Genomic DNA, 14,653 nt, shown 5'->3' with positions numbered 1-14,653 from the left:
TAGTTATACTGGAAACAACTGTTTAAAAATCCCTTGAGGCCAACTGGAGCAAATTCAATCTCTAACAAGCTTTGTGGAAACATTAACAAGAAAAACACTACTGTAGTTCCAACTGAAAATGCATCGAGAGGAATGATTTGGGCAAAAACTTGAGAAACGGGTAGAACTTGGGTTAGGGAGTGGGGAAAGGTATACCAGATCGTTTTGTGTTTCTTGGATGGTTTGTTTTACTGACCTCAAACTGGACTCCAGCGCTAATGATTCTATGTTGGAGAATCCATGTAACCCCCAGGATGGTGCCAGAGACAGGACGTGGGCTCACATCTCAAACTGCTTGCTGGAGAATGTCTGGAATACTAACTTGGAGATTAAATAGGCTTAGAAAAAACAAATCCAAGAGAGGTTACCAGGAACAGCCACTAGAGAATCTTCCTGCACCCTCCTGCACCCCCATACACACACACACACACACACACACACACACACACACACACACACGCGCGCGCGCACAGGAGAATATTTATGAAAGAGTAGGAATCTGTGTCTGAATGGAGAGAATTTAGATGTTACCAAGAACTTGTTAGAAGGTATTATAAATCAACCAAGCAAAGGGATTTGCAAAGGACCCTATACAAGTCAGTCAAATGGCTGTAATTACACCCCTATGTGATTTCATCTTTATGGAAGGCAAATATGCTATGCTTTATAATTTTAATTTACACCTGAAATCTTGAATAACAAATGCCGGTGCTCTTGCCTGGGTGCTCTTTACCCTCTTGTTTCACTCAAGTAAATTCCTACACATCTTTCAAGGCTCTTGAAATATCAGCACAGAGTGGAAAGTCCATCCATAGTGGAGTTAGGAAGATCTGGGAGTTACAACTCTGACACCACCACATACTAGATGTGGGGTATTGAGTTACTTAACCTTTCTGGTCCTCAATTTTCTCATCTGTAAGATGGACATAAATGACCACCTCTGAAAGTTATTGTGGGAAGTAAACATGACAGTATATGTAGAGAGCCTGGAACATGGCAGGCATTCAGTTAGCAACTAATGGAAGCTAGTATTACTCTGCCATGTCCTCTGACGCCTTCTCTAAGCCAACCCACACTGATGTTGCAGTTGCTCTTTCCTCTGTGTTCCCAAAGCACCTTAAACACACCTGTAAGTACTCACCTCACAGTGTTACCTTTATTCATGGTCAAGTCTGTCTCCTCTACGTTGTGAGACCCACCTCACAGTGTCATTCAGTTCTTTACTCCCTGAACCCAGAAAAACACCCACAAAACAGGTGCTCAGAAAATCCACATTGAGTGAGTGAATGAATGAATGAGAAACTTTGTATCTGTCTTTTGCAATTCAGTGAATTGTAGCAGCCAGATTGGCAGATAGGGCAACACTTAAATGACTATGCTACCCAAGTCAGCCGGGAAAGCCTATTTTTGTCAGCAAAGTGAGAACGTTGGGCCGCCCTCCACCTCCACCTCCACTCTGCATTCCTCACAGAAAATGAGATTTTGATCAGAAAGATCATATACCTGTAATCTCACCCCATGCGTAAAATCAGTATTTCTCTTAGGGCTGCGTAGGGATAGACTCCGCTCCTGGCCCATGCTTGCAGGGAAGCCTGCCAATCACAAACACACACAAATGCGTTAAAGAACACACGACTCTTTGGTTACTTGGGACCTGACACTCAGCACCGCGACACCCCCTCTCGTGGATAACACTGCTCAGGTCCCAGGGAACTGCTTCTTCATGTTTCCTGCCCAATGTCCTTGACACAAAAGGTGACAACATCTGAATGCTGTGAAGCTCCTGGGTTGTGCCACTACCTGTGCACACAGAGACTGTTTCAGAGCCAGTAGGATATGAAACAATGCAAGAGCTTAGGTAACAGGAAAAAGACAAGTGCACTTGTCAGATCCCTCCACTAAGATGCCTTGGATGCGATAGATTCTTGTATGAGAAAATACCACCTCCCAGTAGCACCAAGTATACATTTTCTTGTTTCTCTACATGCTCTAATTTAAGGTCCCAGAGGTACGCACAGATTAATGCAGTATCTGCAACATATCACATGGAGGCTGATGAGTATTTTGCAAAATTAAACACTTCACATTACTCTTAAATGTATATATGTAGGTCTAGGCATAACGTATGTGAAACGTGACACTGACTTGACACTGAACACTAGAATCATCAGTAGCTTTTGATAAAAATATTTAATAAGATTTTATTGCATTTTCAAAAAGTCAAGTAAAAAGTTTCAACTTTATTTAAATACTTGGTTTAATTTTTAACATTTGTTAATTATAAATTATATTTCTTCCCTTTAACTTTGAATATTTTAGAAAAATAATTCTTGAAAACATAAAAAGTGACAATTTTATTTGACAATTGAATTTATGTTGTCATGATAATATATTCCAATTTTGTAATAATAATTGGATTCAGTCATCTTTGATATTTTGCCAATTTTCAGTCATATGAAAACTACAGAGAATTCCCTGGCGGTCCAGTGGTTAGAACTGGGAGCTTTCACTGCCAAGGGCACAGGTTCAATCCCTGGTTGGGGAACTAAGATCAACGACAAAAAGAAAACTATAGCTCTACGTGTATTTGTCAATGTAGGAGGATCAAACATAATTTAACAATTGTTTAGCTTGATTTATAGCTTTAAAATATTTAGACAGGGGCTTCCCTGGTGGCACAGTGGTTGGGAGTCCGCCTGCCGATGCAGAGGACGTGGGTTCATGACCCGGTCCGGGAAGATCCCACATGCCGCGGAGCGGCTGGGCCCGTGAGCCATGGCCGCTGAGCCTGTGCGTCCGGAGCCTGTGCTCCGCAACGGGAGAGGCTACAGCAGTGAGAGGCCCGCGTACCGCAAAAAAAAAAAAAAAAAAAAAAAAAAAAATATATATATATATATATATATATATATAAATTTAGACATATGGACTTCCATTTGTACTATTTCCCAGACCCTACAAATCTTAGGGGCACACTTGCCTGTAAGTGGTCCAGTCAAAGGATTTGGGTTGCCTGAGGGGAAATGCTAGATGCGTTCAGATGTAAAAGGACAAGGATTTTCTGTTTTAAATTAGGAGAAAAACAAGCCTGCTATCAAAGTATCAGTGTACAAGCTTTATGTTCAAGCAGTGATGAAATTACCTGAAGCAGGGGATTATAAGTCTTATAACCCAGACAGCCCCACCTACAGCAAAACTCTTAACAGAATTTCAGCCTGAGGAAGACGGGTGAGGTATCTGCATCCAGCAGGATTGGAGCATGGGATCTTACCCCAGGGAAAACCTGGTCAGTCTCCTTTCCCTCCAAGGTCTCTCTACTTTCTCCAAGGCAGCCTCCCTGTCCCCCATTGACTTAACCTCACAGAGTCCTTCAGTCCTTTCACATTTATTGAGCACCTACTACATACCATACACAAGGCCAGGTGCTTGATGTACAAATACAAAACTAAAGAGACATTATCCCTGACTTCAAAGAACTTTAGAGACCAACCTCCTCTCCTGCTGGAAAGAGGAAGGAAGCACTTTGAGTTAATTGCAGGACCCATAAGAAAGAGGGAAGGAGGCAGAATATTAGAATCTGCGCTGGAGCCCAATATAACTAGTTATATCACTATGCAAGTAGTTATGTAATGCTTGAGGAACATTATCTTAAAATATAAGGTATCTTAAAATATCTTAAAACTAACTTCCTCCCCCCTCCTTGTTCTCAAGGTTGCTGATTCATTTTTTTAATTGGTCTGTTATTCAGTTAAAAAACATTTATTGAGTGCTATGTGCCAACGAAGAAATATGCAGTTCCTATTTTCAAAGAGGATAAAGTTACAAATGATGACTTTTTGACCATTTTAGCAGGGAAATGAGGTTTTGACCATTTTAGCAGGGAAATTTTAGCAGGGAAATGAAAAAAGACAAAAGAGAACCCACAGGACATATGTCAGCGCTTATGAAATATTTACTATGCAGTATAGGACAATGTGTCATGTGTATGTGGTGGTATAATCTCCACACTTCTTGGGAAGAATTGTTCTTTTTTCTGTAATTACTGTTGATTTTCTGAAGTGATAATGATAGAAAAAGGCAGGTGTTTTTAAAATATTCTTAGCAGGATTAAATATTTGTGGTCTTCCACAACTCTGTTCATAGCGCCTTGACCTGACGCTTATGTGAGTTATATACGTGATATTACGGTAAAATGGTCAAGATATCAGTTGTCATACTGTGAAAACCATGTCTATGAAATCTGTACGTCTGAGAACCACTGGTCTCATGGATCCCCATCTATAACTAGTTCTTCTCTACCTTCATTTCTTTTTCCCAACCATAAAATAGGTGTTGCCTGCTCTCTGTTTTCTCTCTTTACACATTCACCTTTGGAAAGTTTATTCCTTTCAGGGTTTCAACAACACGTTTCTACAGTGCTTTACAATTTATAAAGATCTTTTACAGCATAAAGTAGTCCCTGGTGTCGGAAGGATATGGGTTTAAATCTAGTTCCTCCTTTTATTAGTTTTGTGACCATGTGTAACCAAACTCAGGTTTGGCTGTTTGCCACTTGAAAGCCGATGCTCAAGAGAAAAGTGTTGGTTGGAAAGGAAAGGTTGCTTTATTCAGGAGGCTGACAACCTGGGGAGAAGGTGGACTCATGTCCAAGAACCAACTTCGAAGATTCTGCTTAACCATGAAAGTTTTTAAAGGGAGAAAGTGGAAGTTAATCACAGTTAATCATTTGGGGAGGGGGTCAGCATCTTCATTATCTTCCACTGTGTGCAGACTTTCTTCTGATTGGTTGGTGGTGAAGTAAGAGGGCAGGGCTCCAGGAATCTGGTGCTCAGCCTGAAGTTAGCATCATCCACCTGGGTGGGGGCCTCAGTTCCTGCAGAAGAACTCAGAGGTATATTTTATGTGTATTCCTTGAGGAGGAACTAGGATCCTTCTTTATCACTGCATTATTGTTTCTTGAGTGCTCCTCCTTTGTTTCTGCATTCCCTCACTTTTCTGATCAACAACTGTTTGAATCTGCCCTTTGGAATTCAGGGAAGGTCTAGGAGGCTGAAGTCTTTTTCCTACAAACAAGAAATGGGGGGACACAGAGAGGATTTGTACCCAGGACAGCCCCACAGAGTCCTGCTTGGTTTCACATGGTCAAGTTATTTCATCTTTCTAAGACTTGATTTCTTCATCTGTAAAAAGAGATAAAAATAATACCTGCTCCCAGGGTTTTATGGGATGTGAATGAGATAATCAGTATAAAATGCTCACCATCTCTTTTCAACAAAAGGTGCCAGGACTACTAGATATTGACATACAAAAGAATGAATTTGAACCCTTTCCTCAAGTCATATATGAAAATCAAGTGAAAATGAATCATAAGCTTAAATTTAAGAGGCAAAACTGCAAGCCCTCACCCCAATTTTGCCTATAAAACTCTTCCCTGAAACCCAACAGGGAGTTCAGGTTTCTTGAGCACAAGACACCCATTATCCTTGCTTGACCTACAGTAAACCTCTCTCTGCTCCACACTCCTCTGTTTTCGTTCGTTTGGCCTCACTGTGCATTGGGCACATGAATTTGCATTTGACAACAAAAGTATACAACTCTTGGGAGAAAATATAGGAATAAATCTTCATGACTTTGGGTTAGGCAAAATCTTTTCTAGATTTGACATCTAAAGCACAAATGACAAAAGAAAAAAAATAGAAAAATTGGACTTGATCAGAATTAATAGCCTTTGTGCTCAACGGACACCAAGAAAGTGGGAAAAAACAAGCCATAGAATGGGAGAAAGGATTTGCAAATCATCTATCTAATAAGGGACTTTTATCTAAGAGGTGTAAAGAACTATTACAACTCAATAATAAAAGGACAACCCAATTTTTTAAATGGGAAAAGGCTCTGTATAGACATTTCTCCCAAAAAGATACACAAATGGCCAATGAGCACATGAAAAGATGTTCAACATCATTAGTCATCAGAGAAATGCAAATCAAAACCACAATGAGATAAAATTTCACATCCACTAGGATAGGTATGATGAGAAAGACGGATAATGATAACAAGTGTCATTGAAGATGTGGACAAATTGGAACCCTCATACACAGGTGGTAGGAATACAAAATAGGGCAGCCACCTTGGAAAACAATTTGGCAATTCCTCAAAAGTTTAAAAATAGAGTTACCACATGACCTAGCAATTCTACTCCCAGGCATATCCTCAAAAAAAGTGAAACCATATGTTTACACAGAAACTTGTACACAAATGTCCACAGCAGCATTATTCATAGTTACAAAAAAGTGGAAACAACCCAAATAAATAAATAAATAAAATGTGATCGATCCATACAATGGAATATTATTCTGCAATAAAAAAGGAATGAAATAATGATACGTGCTACAAAATGGATGAACCTTGAAAACACGCTAAGTGAAAGAAGCCAGACATATAAGATCACATATTACGAAAAGACAGTCCTCGGAATGGGAGAAAATATTTGCAAACAAATCAGCAGACAAAGGATTAATCTCCAAAATATATAAACAGCTCATGTATCTCAATATTAAAAAAAACAAAAAACCCAATCAAACAATGGGCAGAAGACCTAAATAAATATTTCTCCAAAGAAGACATACAGATGGCCAAGAGGTACATGAAAAACTACTCAACATCACTAATCATAAGAGAAATGCAAATCAAAACTACAATGAGGTATCACCTCACACCGGTTAGAATGGGCATCATCAGAAAATCTACAAACAGCAAATGCTTGTCCATTGACAGATGAATGGATAAAGATGTGGTCTATATATACAATGGTATATTACTCAGCCATAAAAAGAAACGAAATTGGATCATTTGTAGAAACGTGGATGGACCTAGAAACTGTCATACAGAGTGAAGTAAGTCAGAAAGAGAAAAACAAATATCGTCTATTAAAGCATATGTGTGGAATCTAGAAAGATGGTACAAATGAACCGTTTACAAGGCAGAAATAGAGATATAGATGTAGAGAACAAATGTATGGACACCAAGAGGGGGGAAAGCTGGGGGGAGGGGGGAATAGGATGAATTGGGAGATTGGGATTGACATGTATACACTAATATGTATAAAATAGATAACTAATAAGAACTTGCTGTATAAAAAATGGATAAACAAAATAAAATTTTTTAAAAAAAGATCACATATTATATGATCTCATTCATATGAAATGTCCAGAATGGGCAAATCCAAAGAGACAAAAAGTAGATAGTAGATTAGTGGTTGCCAGGAGTTGGGGCAGAAGGGAATAGAGAGTGACGGCTAATAGGTACAGAGGTCTTTTGAGGGTGGAAATGTTCTAAAATCAGTTGTGGTGATGGTTGCACAAACTGTGAATATACTAAAATTTAAAAGCTATTGAAGTGTACTCTGAGTGAATTTTGTGGGATATGAATTATATTGCAATAAAGCTGCTTAAAAAATGCTTAGTACAGTGCCTAGTACGTTTCCCAATCCATGAATGTTATTTATTGTACAATGTAGCAGGTGTCCATCCTTATCTCACCCTAAATGTGTCCAAGTTTGAACCCTGAGTATTAGACTCTTAATTTATCTGTGGATACGTGCACATGCGCAAACTGGCCTGTGTACAAGGCAATTCATCCTGGCATTGTCTATAATAGCAAAAGATTGGAAACAACCTAAAAGTCCATCAGTGGGGGGAATAGTTAAATAAATTATGATATACTCAGTCACAAGAATACAAAATAGTCATTAAAGGACTACTAAAAAAAGAATGAGAGGGCTTCCCTGGTGGCGCAGTGGTTGAGAGTCCGCCTGCCGATGCAGGGGACACGGGTTCGTGCCCCAGTCCGGGAAGATCCTACATGCCACGGAGCGGCTAGGCCCGTGAGCCATGGCCGCTGAGTCTGCGCGTCCGGAGCCTGTGCTCCGCAACGGGAGAGGCCACAACAGTGACAGGCCCGCGTACCGCAAAAAAAATAAATAAATAAATAAATAAAAAGAATGAGGGAGTCTTAATATACTGATAATGAAACTCTTTCCAAGATATACTGTTAGGAGAAAAAAATCAAGTCTAAACAGTGTAGGAGAAGATAGATAGATGATGAATACATAGATAGATGATAGACATATGTGTGTATATATATGTATATTTGCTTTTTTTCCTTTGTCTTAGTTTTAATTAACTCTACAATAAATGTATAATCCGACAAAACACAATAAATTTTAATTTTAAGAAAAGATGGTGGGTTTAGAGTCAGATAACAGAATTCCTATATAGACCTGGTGAAAATATTCATCTTAACTCAAGTGATGGCATTCCATCATACTTATAATAAAGAATGGTAGATTAAAGAAGATATATATTTATATATGCATATTTGCTTTTATATGCATGAAATATACCTGGAAGGGCAGAAAAACAAAAACAATAATAAACAAAAGATACTGAGGTTACTCCTTACCTCCAGGGAAGGAATTAAGCGACCATGGGGCAGAGAACCTATCACTATCTTTCACTGACTTTTCAATTATGAAACTTGTGAATGTGCTGCTACTCAATAATAAATATAGACACAAAAGGTCACATATTGTATGATTCCATTTATATGAAATATCCAGAAGAGATAGAGCCATAGAAACAGAAAGCAGATTGGTGGTTGCTAGGAACCGTGGGTGGGGGGGGTGGGAGGCGGGATGGAGAGAAACTGGTTCCTGGGTAAGGGGCTTTACTTGAGAGTGATGAAAATGTTTGGAAACTCAATAGCGGAGGTGGTTGCACAATACTGTGAATGTACTCAATGCAACTGAGCTGTTCACTTTGAAATTGTTAATTTTATGTTATGCAGATTTCACCTCAATCATTTTTTTAAAAAAGAAAGAAAAATGGAGAGGTAGGGGAAAGAGAGAAAGAGAGAGAAAAAAGGAAGGAGGGAGGAAGGGAAGTATGCAGAATTTCCATCTGAGGCAGCTGGCTTGGAGGGGTTTTGTGCAAACAGCCTCTCATGGAGTAGCCTGTTGCTAAGAAAGGAAACGAGGGCGGAAACAATTGACACAGCGACCAGGGAGGTACCGGTGAGAGGACCAGGCACTGGGATCGGCGCCAGAGCACAGCGACGCATGCGTCCTTCTGTCTTCTGGGCCCTCCGCTGTGATGTTCAGTGTGTGTCCTTTAACTACCCGCACAACAGCTGGAATCGGCCGCGGCCTCGACCTCCCACCCTCGAGAGGACTCAGAACACTACACACTCCTTCTTCCCACCCCCTCCTCAGAACCACTCTCCTCCGGCCCCTCTGCGCTTAGGACCACTCCCATCCGGTTGCCTAGTTGGCGGTGGCCCCCATCATGGCCAGGCAACTCCTGCTTTTAAAATTTAACACAAACGGCTGATTCTCCCAGGAGAGTAGGGGTAGCTCCTGCTCCTCTCCAGGGCCTCCCAGAACTTCCCCTCTGCACAAACCTCATTTTGTCATCCTCAGCAGTGACCCACCCTTCCCAAGGTGAGCAAGCCAGCTCTGACACCTCCCCACGAGGGCAAGCAGAAACTCTCAGTGGCTCCCACCCCACGGTTGTCACTCTGCCTGCCTACCAATCTCTCTTGATCCTACCCTTGTACTGTTACTACTCTACCACCTGTCGTTTGAACCTACCCTTATCAGCTCTAATTTATTGGAAGGAAGATTTCCTTCAAGTTTTCTTCTCCCCTCCATTCCCCCTGCTTCCCTCCCAGTCGGGTCCCAGTCACCTCACATGTGGGAAACTGCACTAGCTTCCTAAGTGGCCTCCCTGTCTCTTCCTTGCTTCTACCCCAGATCCCTCCTGCCACCAATGCACGTTTTATCACCTTCAGTTACCGTTTTCATCAGGTCATGCCTCTGACTCCAAAGCCTGCACCTGCTTCCCCCTGTCTTCACCATCAAGTCTGAAGGTCTTACCTGCCACTCAAGGCCCCTTTAAACTTCCCCAAACTGACTTTCCAGTCTGTTCCCCAAGCATAATATTCTGTTGCCCAAACCGTTATGTTCCCCAAACATAATGATTTAAGCATCATGCTCTGCACAATATATAGTGATTGACTTTAAACACTACACATTAAAATTAAAAATGTGGGCTTCCCTGGTGGCGCAGTGGTTGAGAGTCCACCTGCCGATGCAGGGGACACGGGTTCGTGCCCCGGTCCGGGAGGATCCCACATGCCGCGGAGCGGCTGGGCCCGTGAGCCATGGCCGCTGAGCCTGCGCGTCCGGAGCCTGTGCTCTGCAACGGGAGAGGCAAGCACTATTCCTGCTAAGCATTTATCAATTGTACGGTGTCAAGTCATGAGCAGGCTCTGATAGTCTAAGAGAACAATATTACTTGTAGGTGATTTCTGCATTGAAATGTAGCTAAACCATCCCACTAAGAGCCAGGAATTCTTTCAGTGCTGCGCATAAACAATATCTATCTTTTCGTGGACTGGTTCAACAAGTTGATCAGAGGGCACTGGGTGAAATGTGCTCCATCTGATGGTTTTCCAGCCACCTCTGCTCAGGAACCTGATTCCAGAACATTAGTCATCACCAGAATGTGCTTTGTTGAGTCCTACTCATGTGCCAATCAATGTATCATATTTAGTTTACTCCTCTCAACAACCCCAAAAGGTAGATACTATTATCATAATCCAGCTTTCACAGATGAGGAACTTGAGGCTTAGAAAGGGGAATTCACTTGCTCTGGGTTTCTGAGTTCCACATTAATCCGTCTAACTCCTAAGCCCCTCTTCTAACCAAGGCTGCTACCCAGGGTGGGTACAGTGAATTTGCTGTAACTTCCTTCAATCCACTGTTCCACCATGCTATTTCATGTTAGGTTTGATAAATGTCTTCAGAGGGTTCTTTCTGACTGGGTCACTCCACTCCCTGTAGGATCTTTGTAAACCTAAGTGTTGCCCTGCTTAAAATCTCCCACAATGTGGTAAACTGAAAAATGTCCCCTACAAGATATCCATGTCCGAATCACTGGAATCTGGGGATGTCATCTTACATGGCGAAAAAAACTGTGTGTGTGGCAGGGCATGGGGGGATTATGCAGATGTGATTACTTTAAGAATCTTGAGATAGATTATCCTGGTTTATCCAGGTGGGTCCTAAATGCAATCCTTTGTATCCCTAGAAGAAGGAGGCAGAAGATTTGACACAGACAGAAGAGGAGAAGGCAACGTGACCAGAGACTGGAGGGACACAGCCACAAGTCAAGGAATGCCAGAGGCCACCAGAAGCTGGAAGAGGAAAAGAAAGGATTCTCCCCTAGAGCCTCCAGAGGGACGCAGCCCTGCCAACACCTCGATCGGTGCCTTTCTGGCCTCCAGAAGTGTGAGCGAACAAATTTCTGGTGTTTTAAGCCATCAGATTTGTAGTAATTTGTTACAGCGTTCCTAGGAAACGAATGCACATGAGTCCCCACTACCTACAGATAAACTGTGGCTGACTCAGCAGCACATACTTTCCTTTGTGAACTCATTTCTCCCCTTTCTCTGACATGCCTGGGCCCCAAACATAAGAGAAAGTAGTTCCTGAACTCATTGTGTTCCCCACCTTGTCCTCCGGGAAAACACCTGCTCTCTTACCATGCTTGACCCCTTCTCTCTCCCAGCACACAGTACTCCCAAGTCACCTGATTCTTACCTCTATTTTAACACTTAGCACAAAATGCTCTAGTTGTTCGCATGCTGTTTCTTCCATTCACAAAAAGGTCCCTACATGGCATGGACCCTGTCTTATTTGCCTTTGCATCTCCAGCACCAGCACAGCGCAGGAACACGTAGTAAGTGCTCAATGAATGAATAAGTTTAGCACCATAGTAGGTGTTAAGTAACCTACTGCATCATTGCTACTAGCCATTCTTCTCACTCACTGTGCAATGCAGAGGCAACCAGCTCCTCCAGGCTGTGTGATGCACTCCTGCAGAGCCTCTCTGTACGTCTGTCTTGCCGGGGCGGACAAGCAGGCAGCTTTTAGTTGAAATTTCATGTGTGCCTTGTCGAATTGCATCCTCAGCAAGAGCTAAAAGGAAAACAGCTTTTAGAGAGTCTCTAAGAAATCTGTATTCAGGGCACTTTACGGAGGTAGCCCCGAGGGAAGAGAAAACAAGACAGACCTCTGATCCTTAATGCATGAAATTAAGACAGAAACCGTTGGATTTATCCAATGGATTTTCTTTAAAATCACATTCCTGGTGATTTTAAAGAAAAAGGCCTAAAAGACGTTAAGATATCAAGATTGAATGTCTTAATATATCTGGAGAGGAAAAAGGGGGAGAGAGGGAAGGAAAGCCGATTCCTCAGACTGGTTCATCCTAGAGGCTAAAGAAGTGTCTAAGGCAATGTTGGCAAAGCCCATTTAACCACGGGGCAGGTAAGATGTGGTTCTGGTGCATGAATTCTGCCTAAACCAGGTGCATCCCCATCACACTTGTGAGAACCTGGGGCCACTGACTGTGCAAATCCTGAACTTTATTCTTTTGCCCTGGTTTCTTGCTTACCAAGCAGCTTTCTCCATTATAACCTGCCGCTCCCAGGAAGACATCAGACCTCCGAGTGGTCGCAAGTCAGACCTTGAACATCTGAAGCCAAAAGGCTGGACTAGGGAGACCTCCTCAGGGTTATGGCACCCTGTGGGGATTTGTCCGGGCAGCCAGACTTCCCCTCTCCATCCAATGCGTATTCTTGCCTTTTCTTGAATCCTCCACATGAAGTAAATAAGTGAAGTAGAAAAGGAGCCTTGGTGAGCCAATGAGGATAGCGGTTCTTATTCTCTTTTGGTGTCATAGACCTTTTTGAGACTATAATTGCATAGAGCCTCTCTCCCTAGCCCATGTGAAGAAAGTTTGCCTCCAATTCCAGGGGAGTTAACGTAGAGCAAAAGTTCAGCCATTGCTTATGGGTGCCTGGTCGAGAACGCAGGTTTAGCAGGGAAACAGACACCAGCTTTCTTTTGCTACAAGCCCTAGATTGTTTTGCGTGTTCACTTGATTTTAATGGTGGTGTGAGAGTTTAGATATATTTTTTCAAAGTCCCTTTGGGGAGAGGCATGATCATTTAAAGGAGGAAAGAGAACTGAAGAGAAATGGTTTGACGTCCTATCATCACTCTTCGGGGATTCTCACCACCTGGTAGCCCCTTGATCAATTACAACACAGCTGGCTGATAAAGGAACAGTTAAGTGGACAGGGGTCAGAGAAACCATTTCAGTTCAGGAGTGCACAGAACTGGGGATAATAAAAACAAGACTCTTCTCGTCATCACCGCAGGGGAGTAAGTTTGCAATACATGAATTTGGGGTTTTTAGTGAGGGCTGTTGATGCCCCCTTTCATATTCCTTCGCCCACCTGAATCCACTTGCACCTGTGGCAGACATCCTGGCATGCAGATAGCATCTCTTCCCAAGCCCTTTCTTGTGCATGCATGTGTGTGTGTGTGCTGGAGTGTGGCAGTTAAGGGGGGAGCTATCCCCTGGAGCCAGGTCCAGTGGGGTGGGATTATAAATGCCCCAGGCCCCCCTCCTCTGCTGGGACAATCCAAGGCTCGTTCCTTGGGACAAAGCATCTCAGAAGTCTCCAGCAAGAGGTAACCTGCTCATTCATTACACCACATTGTGCCTTGCCTCCCTATCTCCCTTTCTCCACGTTCTCACTTGTTTGTTCTTCCAGAGATCACGTCCCAACTACCTGCATCTTAGTGCTGGTCTCAGGTTATGCTTTGCAGAAAACCCAAACCAGACAGGGGTGATATTTGCTGTAATGAGCTTTTATTTCGGTCTCTGACAGAATCAGGTCTCATGCTCACACAGAGGCCTGTCACTCTAACACTAGTCCAACCTTCAAAGCCACACGGGTGTTTCTCTGCCAGTGCCCTAAATACATCCTGAGTAGGAAACCCCACACACCTAAACATGTTTCCTGGAGATGATACCAGTGCAGGCAGATTTCCCATAAGCACCGCCTGACCTAATAGTTACAGTGCAACTCAGTGAAGCCCCAAAGCAAGAACAGGGCTCACATTGACAGGAGTATTACAGTATGACATCCTAGGGACAACTAAGTGTGTGCCCCTAGCAAAGATTAGGGAAAGCCTTTGATGTTCTGTAAATGCCTGAGGGAGGCTATGTGGTTAAGCAAGTAAGGAAAGAAACTAGATAATTTCTGGTTTTTGGAACCAGTGTTATCTGGAATCTTATTTTGATAGACTTAATAATAATTCTTTACAAAGTTATTGTGAGAAATGGCTGATAAACGAGTATAAAGCATGAGGCTTTCAATCGCTTCACTTACAATAATACCAATTGTTCCACTGGTTATACCCTCTCCTGAATCACCAGTCTGATTACTGGACTATTCCCATAGATGTGACTGTCCCAGCAACACCACAGCTACCAGCCCGATTCTGTGAAGGCAGCTTTGCTGAAAACTCTGTCATTTCTACATTTGCTTTTCACAGTCCAGTCTGGCTTCTAACGTCACTACTCCCCCAAAACTGTATCAAAACCAGCTATACCTCCATGCTGCCATTAGAAACCCCTGTCCCCTTACTAGCTGCCTTGACAGCATTCCCCACGAATGACAACTCCTACCTTTAAATATGCTGC

This window comes from Grampus griseus (genome assembly GCF_964374135.1).
Source record: "Grampus griseus genome assembly, chromosome: 1".
Classification (NCBI taxonomy): domain Eukaryota; kingdom Metazoa; phylum Chordata; class Mammalia; order Artiodactyla; family Delphinidae; genus Grampus; species Grampus griseus.
Note: the sequence above shows the minus strand (reverse complement) of the source record.